The sequence below is a fragment of the Myxocyprinus asiaticus genome, chromosome 42 (genome assembly GCF_019703515.2).
Source record: "Myxocyprinus asiaticus isolate MX2 ecotype Aquarium Trade chromosome 42, UBuf_Myxa_2, whole genome shotgun sequence".
NCBI lineage: Eukaryota > Metazoa > Chordata > Actinopteri > Cypriniformes > Catostomidae > Myxocyprinus > Myxocyprinus asiaticus.
In genome coordinates this window covers 26142617-26155000 of record NC_059385.1, presented here as the reverse complement: position 1 = coordinate 26155000, position 12384 = coordinate 26142617, and the positions used below count along the sequence as shown (strand labels likewise).

General features: G+C 38.6%; 1 protein-coding gene across 5 annotated transcripts in view; it reads left to right on the top strand.

The window, feature by feature from the left end:
* The window catches only part of LOC127432969 (spermatid perinuclear RNA-binding protein-like), a 162292-nt gene that overhangs the window by 94547 nt on the left and 55361 nt on the right, over positions 1-12384 (top strand). The window lies entirely within an intron of this gene.

Genomic DNA, 12384 nt, shown 5'->3' with positions numbered 1-12384 from the left:
CACAAGTTCCACATGCATGTCACTGAGATTTTTGCTGAAAAATTTCGTACATTTTTTATTTTTTTTGTCTTTTTGGTCATTTTAAAGCGAAAGTTCACCCAAAAATGAAAATTCTCTTATCGGTTACCATGCCATCCCTGATGTGTATGACTTTCTTTCTTCGGCTAAACACAAATGAAGATTTTTTTGAAAAATATTTCAGCTCTTTTGTCCATACAATGCAAGTGAATGGTGATCAGAACTTTGAATCTCCAAAAGCACATAAAGACAGCATGAAAGTAATCCATAAGACTCCAGTGGTTAAATCTATGACTTACATGATATGATAGGTGCGGGAGAGAAACAGATATTTAAGTCCTTTTATTACTATCAGTCTCCACTTTAACTTTCACATTCTTTTTTTTTTTGTTTTTGCCGATTTCCATTCTTCGTGCATATCGCCATCTACTGGGCGGGTAGGAGCATTTATAGTAAAAAATAACGTAAATATTGATCTGTTTCTCTCACATACACCTATCATATCGCTTCAGACAATATGGATTTAACCACTGGAGTCGTATGTATTACTTTTAGGCTGCCTTTGTGATTTTTGGACCTTCACATTTTTGGTACCCATTCACTTGCATTGTATGCACCTACAGAGCTGAAATATTCTTCTAAAAATCTTCATTTGTGTTCAGCAGATAAAAGAAAGTCATATACATCTGGGATTGCATGAGGGTGAGTAAATGATGAGAGAATTTAAAATGTTGGGTGAACTATCCCTTTTAGCTTTTATGTGAGACACTTTCCACTGCCATTACATTGAACAGAGGGACCAATATATTCATTAAAAACTCCTTTTGTGTTCAACATGAGAAACTCATGCAATTTTGTAATGAAATAAGGGAGTAAATTATGATAGAATTTAAATTTTGAAACCATTCCTTTAAGTATTTCAGTTTTGTGTGCACAATTCTGATGGCAAATTTACAGGATATCTCTTACATTTTACTGTCCAAACTACTGTAATAAACGAGCCGTGATGTGATTGGTGAAAAGGTGATGGAAGCTTGCGGTGAGAGGAGGGGGAAGACAGCAAGATGGGGGGGGGGATCAGTGTTTGAAAGAGAGAGATCAGTGTTTGATTAATGGTCCTCACCTCTGGCTTGGGGGAGTGAGGTCTCTTGGAGAGAATGGCTGTGCTGTTTGAATTATTAAAGTGTAAGTGGGGGTGGGGGGTTGGGGTTCATAAATAACCCAGCATAATGAGCGCCCTGCTAGCGTGAGCTCTAATGCCGCCACAGCCGGGGTGACCTTGGATGCGCACGCAAACGCATACACACATATACATTAATCCGTTTCCCACTTCTCTCACTCTTGTGGTTTTCCGTATCCTCCACTTTCTGCATCTGTATCTTTATTGATTTATTCTACAAAGAACATGGTGACCTTGCTGGTTTCACTTGACTTTCTGTCAGACTGTGGCCAAAGAGGCATAACCCACATATCAGCACACACAACACACTAACACACACACTGGCTGCGTGACAGCTTGACCCAGTGCCATGGCACCAAAAGAACTGGCCTGTCATAAGTATAAAAATTGTTCAGTGTTGTATTATGCAGTGAATGGCAGCTAGTGGAGATTAGCGTCATGATAATGTATTGAAGGATTTTGGGCTTAAATGGTCAAGTTAAGCTCTGTTGAAAGCATTTGTGACAATTTGTGAAAACCAATTTTGGGATATTGCATTAAAAATGCTGGTTGGAAACACCAAGAGGCAACACAATAATGTTTCGAAAGTATAGTCAAAAATTTCAAACATTATACATTTTAACATGAGACTTACATAGTAGAGTCAAAATTATTTTCTATGGTTTCTCAATGTTATGCCACTAATGCCATCGTAGAGCATATTGAACTCCTTGGGAGTCAACGTGAAATCAAAATTGGCCCTGTTTACCTTCTCAATACAGTTTCCTGGTTTTATTGTGCATATCTGATCTCTTCAAATTATTCCATAGAAAAAAGTTCTAACTTGATCTGAAAGAACTGAAGCAGCTATCCTTTTTGGCTGACGTCATCAAGTCCTTATCTTTCAATTCCTCCCCTCCAAACACCTGGATCTGTCATATGTAATGGGCAATTTTCATGATCCAATGAATTCCTGTTAAATAAAATTAAGTTCCATCATAAAATTGTTTTTGTTGAACATCCTGTTTCACTTAGGAAAAACTTCAGATTAAGGAATTAAAATGCCATTTTAATATTCAATTCACAGTACTGTGTTGACAGGCATTCAGAATATGAAAGTCAATTTGAAAATACCATATTCTACCAGCTCCAGTAGTCTTTCAGCTCTAACTATGGACTGTTTGTTAATGCAGACATGGATTGCTTGTGTATTTCTGTCAGGATGATAGTGTGTATATATATTTTTAAAGCGGTGTTCCCCAAGGCTATGTCCTAGGTCCTCTTGAGATTTACACACTTCAGGCATGAGAGAGCTGCTCATGCTCATTGTCAAAATCTGTTTGTGTCAGTCTCACCATAAATACACACGCGCGCACACACACTCACACATTTGTGACAACTCATCAGTCAACAGCTATTTGTGGTCATCTTAAGTCCATGCCATAATAAGTACCATAGGAGCTCTTCAGCTGATTGCTGGATTGCAAGACATTTTAATTAAGTGCATGTAATCAATTTAATACTGAACACTGACTTGACACACGCACACAGAGTCAGCTCTACATACCAGGGCCTGTCGTGGTGTTATCTAATCCATCTGATAGGCCGAGCAGGAGCTGTAAATATACAGCGTAATTAGAGGACCTCACTCTTAAACATTCACACATGACTCTGAAAGACATCAGTGTGCTAAAATGTCCTGCTTACTAATTACAAATGAATGGTTTCCTGAAGCCAGGACTGTATTATATACTTATAATAGATGGATGTTGTTTGTGTGTGTCCGTCTTACTCTGTGCTCAATAGTACAAGATTGTCCACAGTGCGCCATGTAAAAAAAACAGTAGATTGATGATATCTTCCTTTGCCTGATTTACTCTCACTTTTATGTAGGATTATGTACAGCATTACTATTGGATTATCTGTTGTAATTTGGAATAAACTGAAAAATAAATTATAAAAAAATTTTAAATGGTCAGTTTATTTAGTATGATCTTATTTGATTCTTATAACGTCCACACTAAGACATTTTCTTTGAAAAATCCATTACTTTTGCTACATTTACACTTTTCATCCACACTACAGTAGTGTTTTCTACTGCTGAAAATGGAGCATTTCGATTAAGAATCTAATGCACCAATTAATCATTCATAATTAGACCAGGAATGTGTATAAAAGAATGTTCAGGGTTCAATTCCAGTAAAGATCAGTCAAAAGCATTTGTGGCATAATGGTGATTACCACAAAAAAATAAATAATAATAATAATAATAATTCTCGTCACACGTTGAAAGCAGGAAGTAATCATTTTCACAAATTAGTGACGAGCGCAATTTGGAGGTTTCATTTTACCTGTTTACTCCACTGATATTTAGGTTTAGGGATGGGTTGGGGGAAGAGTTAGCCTTTTAAAATATGCATTGCTATTCACTGTATTTCATCATTTACAGCTAAAATACAACTTGCTTTACAACTCACTTTTGGCGCCTCTCTGTGGACACAGCTCTCTGTGCTTTGAATTTTGACTCAAGAAATTAAACATTTGCTTCTGATTCACAGTGATACGAGTCTGAATATGCACACCGTTTAAAAAGTTTAGCTGCAAGACGTAAACATTACACGTGTTTACGTGATTTCAGTGGGATAAAATTGCTTACTAACCCGGTAAGTGATTTATCACACTAAAATGATGAACTACACAGATTTTATCACACTACTGTAAAATCATGTTAACACATGTACTGTTTAGTCTTGTGGCTGTACTTTTGAAACGGTGTGTATTTTAATGTTTACAGACTGGTCCCATTCACTTCCATTGTAAGTGCCTTAATATAACCGCAATTTTTTAAAATAAACTAGGGAAGAGTTGAAATAATCAGTATTATGCTACAAATGCTGTCGACTGAGCTTAAAATCTACTGAACCTAGAATATTCCTGATTTCATGTTGATTTTGGATCTGGGATGAGGTGGTGTTAGAGCATTATAGATATACTATAGCCTATTCAAATTCACAATGAGTGCGTATGCACAACAATACACTGATAACTACCAAACATCAGCTTTCTTTCTCTGGTTTTGATGTCAAAACATAAATATTGCAATTGGAAAAATCTGCATCTACCGATTGTTTTTAGCTTTAACTGTTTGACAATTTTCCCTATTAAGGCGTTGTGATAAGGAGGAGGGCGTGGCAGGGCCGTGAGTTGCCTAATTAGTGGGAGGGAGATAAGGGAAGAGCCGGGATGCCAGAGAGAGTGAGACACACACAGCCGCTCTGTGTGTGTGTGTGTGTGTGTGTGTGTGTGTGTGTGTGTGTGTGTGTTTATGTTGCTGTGTTTTCAGTTTGATGTTCTGTTTGATTAAAGTTTTGTTGTTTGTTACTCTGGAAAAACAGCAACATAAACGACCACACAGAGTGGCCATGTGTGTCTCTCTCTCTCGCTCGCTTGCTCTCTCGCTCGCTTGCTCTCTCTCTCGCGCTCTCTCTCGCGCTCTCGCTCGCTCGCTCTCTCTCTCTCTCTCTCTGGCGTCCCTGGCTCTTTCCTTATCTCCTTCCCGCTGATTAGGCAACTCAGCACCGGGCGTGTATCCTCATGGCCCAGCCAAGCCCTCCTCCTCGTCACAGGCGTTTACATGGCCTTACAAATTGTCTGCTTATTAAGCATAATTGGTTTAAGATTAATCTGATTAGGCTATTTAATTTGCAATGCTGTAAAAGAGTAGTACTTAAATTTATTCTTGCATATGTACATGGCCCTGTACATTTGACTTTTTTTTTTTTTTCTTCAGATTTTCAAGTACTGTTTTTGCTTTGAAGCAAATTTTGGAATGTTGTGTTTCACCTCAGAGCTTGTTAAACTCTTTATTGAGCATTTTCTGAAAAAACTATGGCGGAAAAAACCCAGTCACTGCTGAGCACTATTGTCATCTGTTTGGATATTTCCTACATACTGAGTCCCTCTATCCCTTTTTGTCCTTCCCCCCTCAATCACACTCTCTCTCTCTCTCTCTCTCTCTCTCTCTCTCTCTCTCTCTCTCTCTCTCTGTCTCTGGTATAATGCATGATTAAGATGCAGTGCTCTCCACTCCTCCTCGGCTATTTTACACTCTTTTACACTTCCCAGTATGTTTTACAACCGCTCACAGGCGGCCATTAGGAGCGCCTCATAAACTCTGCGCACTGCCTGTTAAATACTGGCCTCATGCCACCGAAAGACCACTGTCAGTAACACACACACACGAATATGCATCTTCATTACCCAACCACGCTCTGCCACAGATGCCGATAAAGACCACACCCTGATCCACGCTCGACCAGACTCCAGGTGACTGATTTTAATATTCACACACATACGTAATTTGTATAGTAGTGTCAAAGTGCACTGTTCACACACTAATTGATCGACTCCGCTTAAGGTCGCAGCCTTCAAACATCAACGCTGTAAGCGCTCAACAGACAAGCTGGGCTGTCTTGTTGCGGGTCGGCAGCGTAAAGATGTCACATTTGAAACAAATGAATTTTGTTTTTCTTTGCTTGCTAGTTAAACAACAAATGTCATTTAGAAGATGGATGGGTCGTGTTGTTTTTATGTCTATATTCCGTGAAAGGTCACACTCACTCCAGAGACTGCAGCGCTGGTTATGGAGCTTCGATACACTATTGAGCGGGTCTGCTATTGAATATAGTAATGGTAAAGGAAGGCTGACAGAATGAAAATTATAGGAATAAGGAATAGGTCTTATGTTGAAAAGAGCTGATATGATTGAGATTCATGCTTGTGAATGAAACGGCGAGGAATGGATTGATGTGAAGATTTGGTTGCAGTACACGCCTAACTTTTTATATTCCTCTTGGAGTCATTCTGTGCTTGGCTGCATGCATGCCTTGTGCGGCCGGCACAACAGAGAACACACCTTAATGTGCAAAAATCGGATACACCTTTCTATTTTCGTAACGTGTTTCTGAAGTCTTTTGATGTTTTTCAGATCATTTTCATCAAAAATAAATTAATCAGTCAGTACAATTGTGGTTATGTGGATGCTGCATGTACTTAAAATGATAGAATTATATCTCTAAAGACAACATAAAATCACCTTCTCTGCCTCTAAAACAATGTTTCTGCAGATGCTACCATGGCTGTATGGGTGGGACAAAAATAATTTTAGCCAGTAATATAATAGCCGAAAGGTTCTAATCCAATCAAGTCTCGCCCTACGTTATTTCGATAAATATTTGTTTTCATTCAGAAACGGCTCATTACAGTGTCGTTTCTGTGCCACTAGTGCTACCAAATGTAACTGCAAAAATGACTGCTTTCTGGTTTCCTGTGTACTCTCCTCATCTGTCATTGGTCTAACAAACATATAGTCCCTACTTAAACTCATGCCATTAATTTTAGGACAATTTTTACATGAAGTGGTCTTTTGATCTGCCACTCTGGTGTTCCTCAATTAGTGTCTTCTGTCATGTGAAGGGACATTAAGTTAGAGATATATATATATATATATATATATATATATATATATATATATATATATTTATAATTATTATTTTTTTTTTTTTATTATAAGAGAGTTTGCATCACTACCCCTAGAATGCATACAGTATGTGGGTCTTATATGACCCATATGTGTTTCCTATGGGATTCAATGCATTTAACACCGGTATTAATTTTGTAATAGATTGATTGTTTCCTTTTGTTGTGTAATTAAATACAGTACATGTTAAATACCATGTTCATGTTTAGATTTACAGTATGTGTAGTATGCAAGTCTAGAAAGTTGTCATTCAGCCGATGCCTTATCCAAAGTGCATGGGATTATACCTATAACAGGTACAGTCCTAATGGAGCAACCTGAGGTTAGATGATTAGTTCACGGCAAGGGCACAATGGTCAGAGCTCCTGAAAGACTTTTCAGAATGCCTCACCAAATAGAACAACAAATGTATAATAGCTACATAGAGTAATAAAGAAATACTGTGTCATTCAGCAATATAGAGAATGTAAGGTTGTCATTTTACAAGTTTATCACAGATTTTTTGGTAAAAAACATTTTATCCTAGTCCCTTGTACTTGTAACTATGTCTTTGTGTGGGTAGAGTTGTTGAGACATTTCATTTTTTTACCACCAAATTGCCCATATTTCTGTTATACAGGCTTTTTTTACACTGTCACCCAAAACTCCTACTCCATTTTTAATACATCTGAAACTTTTCAGAATTGAATAAAATATATATAAACTATTTTAACATTTACATTACTAATAAAATTATCTTGAAAGTTCATTTTCTTTGAAAAATAAGTCATTTTTATAATTAGTAATCATCTAGATTTCACCTGGGTCTTTTTTGACCCATATATGCAATGAAATGGGGTGAAGTTGCATCTGCGTTCTAGGATAGATGTAGAAAAAAATACATCACCGTTATTAATTCTTTTAGAATAATTGTTCTTGTTTTACTTGCCCGTTTATGAGACTGTAGATGAGTCCCTGTATTTGCATAATTTTTGTAATTAACATTTACATGCACTGTAATTTGGTGCGAATCATGTCAAGAAATATTCATTCAAATTAAGTAATGTTGATGAATTACAAGAGAAGAAAACAGCTGTTTGATAGAGCTCAAGCAGACCATCAGGCAGTGCAGAATGAAGGCATGTTAATAACAGAGTTCATGGTTCCCACGGTCATGGAAAACCTGGAAATATTAGGGAAATTTAAACTAGGGATTTCCAGGCCTGGAAAAATCATTTAATTGGCTAGAAAATCCTTGATGGGTCAGTGGTTCTCAATGGTTTTGCTTTAGGATTCAGATTTTACTATTGATGACCCAACACAGTTATTTGCCAAACAAAAATGTCCTAAATTATCTTAAGTTTAACCTATAACATATCCATCTGCCTCATTTGGGTAGCTTATACCAAGCCACAATAAGGTAGAGTTTGTTATGGGAAGCATTTTATCCTCCCCTTTAAATGATAATAAGCTTATTTATTTTGCTATCCTAACTATTCATGATTATGTGGTTAGTAGCATTTTATTATTTGCATTTAACATTGCTTTTTCCCTGCTGTCTGTGACACTTCAGAACTGGGGTAAGAATCTAATTGGACCTCACAATTCGATTTGATTTTGATTTAGGGAATTGCGCTCTGATTCAAAAGCAATTCTTAGTGATTCTCAATTTTTACTCAAATCTTTGGCAAATTGAGGCTCGGTGCCAAGTTCTGTGTCGAGTTTCACATAAAATCTGTACTAAAATATGTCTACTCTGACAGCAAATAGAACAAGCGGTTGTAATAACCAACAATAGCGGAAGATGCATCTCTGCAACTTTCCTCAAAAGAGCTGCTTTAATCTTTGGCTAGGTCAATCAGTGCACATCTTGTTTTTGTGGCTGTGTACGATTGTGATTCCTATGTAAATATATTTATTCCATTTAAAAATATTCTTTTTTTTTATTTCTTTTTTTTATGATGCAGAACGTCGGTTGGTTGTTTTCTTGAACCCTTTTTGTTTTGGACTGTTAAACAGGTCTAAAGTGTCCTGCATATGTTTGTTTGCACCTATTCGTGGAATATATGCCACTGCAGATGTACACCACATGGCACTTGTCAGTGTGTTATGATTTGTCTGGAGTATGCTTTTCAACAACCAGAATAAAAATAAAGTGTGTGTGTGTGTGTGTGTGTATATATATATATATATATATATATATATATATATATATATATATATATTTACAGTTGTGCTCAAAAGTTGCATACTCTGGCAGAAATTGTGAAATTTTGGCATTGGTCTTGAAAATATGGCCAATCATGCAAAAAAACTGTCTTTTATTTAAGGATAGTGATCATATGAAACTATTTATCATCACATAGTTGTTTGGCTCCTTTTTAAATCATAATGATAACAGAAATCACCCAAATGGCCCTGATCAAAAGTTTACGTACCCTTGAATGTTTGGCCTTGTTACAGACACACAGGTTTAAATGGCAATTAAAGGTTAATTTCCCACACATGTGGCTTTTTAAATTGCAATTAGTGTCTGTGTATAAATAGTCAATGAGTTTGTTAGCTCTCACGTGGATGCACTGAGCAGGCTAGATACTGAGCCATGGGGAGCAGAAAAGAACTGTCAAAAGATCTGCGTAACAAGGTAACGGAACTTTATAAAGATGGAAAAGGATATAAAAAGATATCCAAAGACTTGAAAATGCCAGTCAGTACTGTTCAATCACTTAAGAAGTGGAAAATTCAAAAGTAACAGTCAGTATCTGGTGTTGCCACCAGCTGCATTAAGTACTGCAGTGCATCTCCTCCTCATGGACTGCACCAGGTTTGCCAGTTCTTGCTGTGAGATGTTACCCCCACTCTTCCACCAAGACATTTGCAAGTTCCCAGACATTTCTGGGGGGAATGGCCCTAGCCCTCCCCCTTCGATCCAACAAGTCCCAGACATGCTCAATGGGATTGAGATCCGGGCCCTTCGCTGGCCATGGCAGAACACTGACATTCCTGTCTTGCAGGAAATCACGCACAGAACGAGCAGTATGTCAGGAGCCTGCAGGAAGGGTACCACATGAGGGAGGAGGATGTCTTCCCTGTAATGCACAGCGTTGAGATTGCCTGCAGTGACAACAAGCTCAGTCCGATGATGCTGTGACACACCGCCCCAGACCATGATGGACCCTCCACCTCCAAATCAATCCTGCTCCAGAGTACAGGCCTCGGTGAAACGCTCATTCCTTCGATGATAAACGCAAATCCAACCATCACCCTTGATGAGACAAAACCGCAACTCGTCAGTGAAGAGCACTTTTTGCCAGTTCTGTCTATGTGCCCATAGGCGACGTTGTTTCCGGTGATGTCTGGTAAGGACCTGCCTTACAACAGGCCTACAAGCCCTCAGTCCAGCCTCTCTCAGCCTATTGCGGACAGTCTGAGCACTGATGGAGGGATTGTGCATTCCTGGTGTAACTTGGGCAGTTGTTGCCATCCTTTACCTGTCCCGCAGGTGTTGTTATACATGGTCTGCCACTGCGAGGACGATCAGCTTTCCTTCCTGTCTCCCTGTAGCACTGTCTTTGGCGTCTCACAGTACAGACATTGCAATTTATTGCCCTGGCCACATCTGTAGTCCTCATGCCTCCATGCAGCATGCCTAAGGCACGTTCACGCAGATGAGCAGGGACCCTGGGCACCTTTCTTTTGGTGTTCTTTTGTCAGTAGAAAGGTCTCTTTAGTGTCCTAAGTTTTTATAACTGTGACCTTAATTGCCTACCGTCTGTAAGCTGTTAGTGTCTTAACGACCGTTCCACAGGCGCATGTTCATTAATTTTTTTATGATTCATTGAACAAGCTTGGAAAACATTGTTTAAACCCTTTACAATAAAGATCTGTAAGTTATTTGGATTTTTACAAAATTATCTTTAAAATACAGTGTCCTGAAAAGTTTATATGTATATATACAGTATATACTAACCAATCAGCCACAACATTAAAACCACCTGCCTAATATTGTGTAGGTCCCCCTCGTGCCGCCAAACATGCACAACAACCCACATTCTGAGATGCTATTCCTCTCACCACAGTTGTACAGAGCGGTTATCTGAGTTACTGTAGACTTTGTTAGTTCGAACCAGTCTGGCCATTTTCTGTTGACCTCTCTCATCAACAAGACATTTCCATCCGCAGAACTGCCGCTCAATGGATGTTTTTGGCACCATTCGGAGTAAATTCTAGAAACGTTTGTGCGTGAAAATCCCAGGAGATCAGCAGTTACAGAAATACTCAAACCGGCCCATCTGGCACCAATTGTTGGTGCCAGATGGGATCTCTAGAATTTACTCCGAATGGTGCCAAAAACAAAAAACATCCAGTGAGCAGCAGTTCTGTGGACAGAAATGCCTTGTTGATGAGAGAAGTCAACAGAGAATGGCCAGACTGGTTCGAACTGACAAAGTCTATGGTAACTCAGATAACAGCCCTGTACAATTGTGGTGAGAAGAATAGCATCTCAGAATGCTATTCTGAGATACTGGTTGGTTGCTCCAAAAATCACATAAGTCAGCAGAAAAGTAATCCATAAGACGCCAGTGGTTAAATTAATACCTTTAGATATGATAGGTGTGGGTGAGAAACAGGTCACTTTCACCTTCTTGTGTTTTTGGTGATTCACATTTTTTCATGCATATTGCCCCCTACTGGGCAAGGAGCAGAATTTCAAGCAAAAAAGGACTTAAATATTGGTCTGTTTCTCTCCCACACTAATCATACCACTTCTGAAAATATGGAAATTAATGATGAAATGAAATTAAAACACTGGATGCAGTGGATTACTTTTATGATGCCTTTATGTGCTTATTGGAGCATCAAAATTTTGGCACCCATTCACTTGCATTGTGTGGACTTACAGAGCTGAGGTATTCTTCTAAAAATCTTAATTTGTGTTCTGGAGAAGATGAAAGTTATACACATTTGGGATGGCATGAGAGTGAGTTAATGATGAGAGAATTTTCATTTTTGGGTGAACTATGAATTTAATGCAGTAACTGATTTGCTGGGTATTTTATCTAGTCGTGGGTTAGAGGAGAGACTGACAGAAGGTGAGAGACAGTGGTTGATAAAAGATGGAAGGATTGTGGGCGAGCAAGTGAGGGGGGGATTGGGGGGGAGGTGGTGTTCATGTCTGATTAGAAGAGGTTTAAGGGTGACTGTCACTGAGCTAAAATTGATTTCCACCCGAAAGGATGATGTAGAACTCGCTGACACACACACAGACACACAGGTTAATACAGCATGCCCATGTCTGATGGCGTGTTCCTGACGGGTGGGGTGTGACATGGCTTTGGACACGCATTTGTGAATCTCTGTCATGTGTGTGTGAGCTGTGTGAATGGGATACTCATGTAGACATTTGTTTTGTCATGAAGGCAAGCAGAGGTGAGGTTGATTTGATTAAAGTTTAATTTGCCGCTGAATGCCTCTCTACAACCTTGCACTTCCTGTCTCTCACACATGCACTTTACTTACGAGATAAATTGAAGTCAGTCAAGGTGAACTTCAGAAGTTGACATGGCAGAGTCCATGTTTTTGAGTGTCACACACCTTTATCTGTGTTTAGGGTGAAGATATTCTCTTAAGAAACCCTAAATTTCAGAATATTTCTGAGGCTATGTACATTTGAAAACTGTGTTTTTGT